The sequence below is a fragment of the Galeopterus variegatus genome, unplaced genomic scaffold (genome assembly GCF_000696425.1).
Source record: "Galeopterus variegatus unplaced genomic scaffold, G_variegatus-3.0.2 Scaffold1582, whole genome shotgun sequence".
NCBI classification, from domain to species: domain Eukaryota; kingdom Metazoa; phylum Chordata; class Mammalia; order Dermoptera; family Cynocephalidae; genus Galeopterus; species Galeopterus variegatus.
The window spans coordinates 213160-216292 of NW_007727693.1; the positions used below are offsets into that span (position 1 = coordinate 213160).

The 3133-nt window shown below is 34.2% G+C and overlaps 1 protein-coding gene and 1 pseudogene across 1 annotated transcript in view; both read right to left on the reverse strand.

Annotated features, from left to right (window-relative positions):
* The window catches only part of LOC103594584, a 1579-nt pseudogene extending 1374 nt beyond the window's left edge, over window positions 1-205 (reverse strand).
* The window catches only part of PLCZ1 (phospholipase C, zeta 1), a 62659-nt gene that overhangs the window by 28371 nt on the left and 31155 nt on the right, over window positions 1-3133 (reverse strand). The window lies entirely within an intron of this gene.

The window sequence follows — 3133 nt, forward strand, 5'->3', positions numbered from 1 at the left end:
CTTTTATATGGGCATAAGTAATCTGACAAATGATATCTGTTAGTTACACAAACTATCATCCTGTATTTGGGTGTGTTGTACTTATTTTTATCCTGGATCACTAAGCATTTTTAAGCATAGTAATCAGTTTTACCCTCTTGTCTCCTAAATTGACTTGGTATCTCTTCAAGTAGGCTTGATTCTTGACAACTTTAACAAACGCCATCCTGAAGATCAGAGACCAGCTTCTGCAGCTGGACACAGAGCTGCAGGCCCAGCAGCACGGGGGCAGGGTGGGGGTGAGGGGGAGAAAGAAAGTGTGACTGTCTGGAGCAGGAAGTTCAAACTAAATTAATCTGCTGCAAAACTGAGTCTCTTTGTTCAACTGAGAAGTCTCATTAATCTTTGTTGCTCAAGGCCTTTTTTTTTTTTTTTTAAGCTTCATAATACTTTTAATACTGTTTCTTTAGTACCTATTAATTTCATTTTTTTTTTGAATTTTTATTTTGTCGATATACAATGTGGTTGATTATTATGGCCCATCACTCAAGGCCTTTTTTAAAATCTCATCTCTCACTCTTTGTTTTTTAAAATAAATTTTATCGTGTATATTTAAGGTATACAACATGATGTTAGGGGGTACACATAGAGAGTAAAAAGTTACTATGGCAAAGAAAATTAACCTATCTATCATCACACACAGTTACCCCTTTTTTTGTTTTTATGGCAAGAACAGCTAAAATCTACTCATTTAGCATGAGTTATACACAGTCCAATTTTACCACCTATAGTCCTCATATTATACATTAGATGTCTAGACATTTTTATTCTACATGTTTGCTACCTTGTATCTGCTGACCTACATCTCCCCATTTCTTCCACCTTGTCCTGTCCCTGATAAACACTGTTTTATTCTCTATCTCTGTACATTTGGAATTTTTTTTAGATTCCACATATAAATGAGATCATTCAATATTTTTCTTTCTGTGTCTGGCTTATTTCACCTAGCATAATGTCCTCCAGGCTTATCCATATTGTGACAAGTGGCAAGATCTTGTTCTTTTTTAGGGCAAAACAGTATGTCATCACATGTATAAGTATCACAAATTTTTATCCATTTGTCCATTGATGGACATTTGGGTTGTTTCCATATCTTGACTATTATGAATAATGCTGCAATGAACATGGAAGTGCAGATATCTTAACAAGGTGGTGATTTCATTTCCTCTAGGTACATGCCCAGAAAAGGGATTGCTGTCTCGTATGGCAGTTCTATTTTTAATTTCTTGAGAAACCTTCATGCTGTTTTCCATAATGGTTGTACCAATCTACATTCCCACCAACGGTGTACATTTGTTATCTTTTGACTTTTTGATAAAAGCTATCCTAAGGGGTGTGAGGTGGTATCTCATAGTGGTTTTTATTTGCATTTCCCTGATGATTAATGATTCTGAGCACATTTTCATATACCTGTTGGCCAGTTTTACATCTTAGCTAGAGAAATGTCTATCCAGGTCTTTTGCCCATTTTTTAGTCAGGTTGTTTTTCCACTATCAAGTTGCATGAGTTTCTTATAAATTCTGGATATTAACTCCTTATCAGATATATGGTTTGCAAATTTTTTTTTTACCCAATTCATAGTCTGTCATTTCATTTTGTTGATTGTTTGCTTTGCTGTGCAGAAGCTTTTTGGCTTGATGTAGTCCTGTTTATTTATTTTTGTGGCCTGAGTTTTTGCTGTAATATCCAAAAAATCATTGCCCAGGCCTATATCTGGGAGATTTACCTTATGTTCTCTTTTAGGAGTTTTATAGTTCCTGGCCTTATATTTAGGTCTATTATCCATTTTTGGTTAATTCTTGTGTATAGTATAAGATAAAGATCTGTTTTCATTCTTTTGTGTGTGGAATTTCAGTTTTCTCAGCACCATTTATTGAAGTAACTATCCTTTTTTCTTGGTGCCCTTGTTGAAAATTAGTTAATCATATAAATTTGGGTTTGTTTTTTGGCTTTCTATTCTGTCCCATTGGTCTGTCTATTTTTATGCCAGTACCATATAGTTTTGCTTACCATAGCATTGTAATATAATTTTAAATCAGGAAGTATTATGCTTTAAACTTTGTTTCTCTTTCTCAGAATTGTTTTAGCCATTCAGGGTCTGTTATGATTCTGTACAAATATTAGGATTTTTTTTTCTATTTCTGTGAAGAATGCCCTTTGGATTTTGATAGGGATTGCACTGAGTCTGTATATTGTTTTGGGTCCTGTTGACATTTTAACAATATTAATTCTTTCCATTCATGAACATGCAATATCTTTCCATTTATTTTTGTCTTCTTCAATTTTTTTCATCAGTGACTTATAGTTTTCACTGTACAGATCTTTCATCACCTTGATTAAATTTATTCCTAGGTACATATTTTTTCTTCATGTTACCATAAATGGGATTTTTTTATTGATATCTTTTTCAGTTAGGTCATTATTTCTGTATAGAAATGCAACCAATTTGTGTATGTTGACTCTGTATCCTGCAGCTTTACCAAACTAATTTATTAGTTCTAACAGTTTTTTGTGGAATCTTTGGGGTTTTTCCATGTAGGATCATGTCATCTGGAAACAGAGATAATTTTACTTCTTCCTGTCAAATTTCGATGCCTTTTATTTCTTTTTCTTGTCTAATTGCTCATCTCTTGCTCTTTGGAATCTTAGAAGCTGTAGGTTTTTTCATTCTTGCAAGACTTTCAAATTTTGACAATTCCATTTTATGTCTTGAGTTACCCACCCTGAATTAAAAGAGAGAGTTAACCATGCAAATATTTGGGAAGAGTATTCCACATAAAGATAATAGCAAGTGCAAAGACTTTAAGATGTGTCTAAAAAAGATTAACAAGGCCAGAATGGCCAACTGAACAAGAGATAGAGTGGTGGGAGAATTCGGAGAAGTAATGGAAAACCAATCATGTAAGGTCGTGTGAGGTATAGTTTGGATTTTAGCTTTTATTTTTAGTGAGACTGAAGGTATTGAAAAGGGGAAAGACGTGATCTGACTTACCAAAAAGTCACTCTATCTGACATGATGAGATGAGGGAGGGCGTAGGGAGGGAAGGAAGCAGGAACACTAGAGAAGTGGTCATTGTGATAGTCCAAGGGAGAA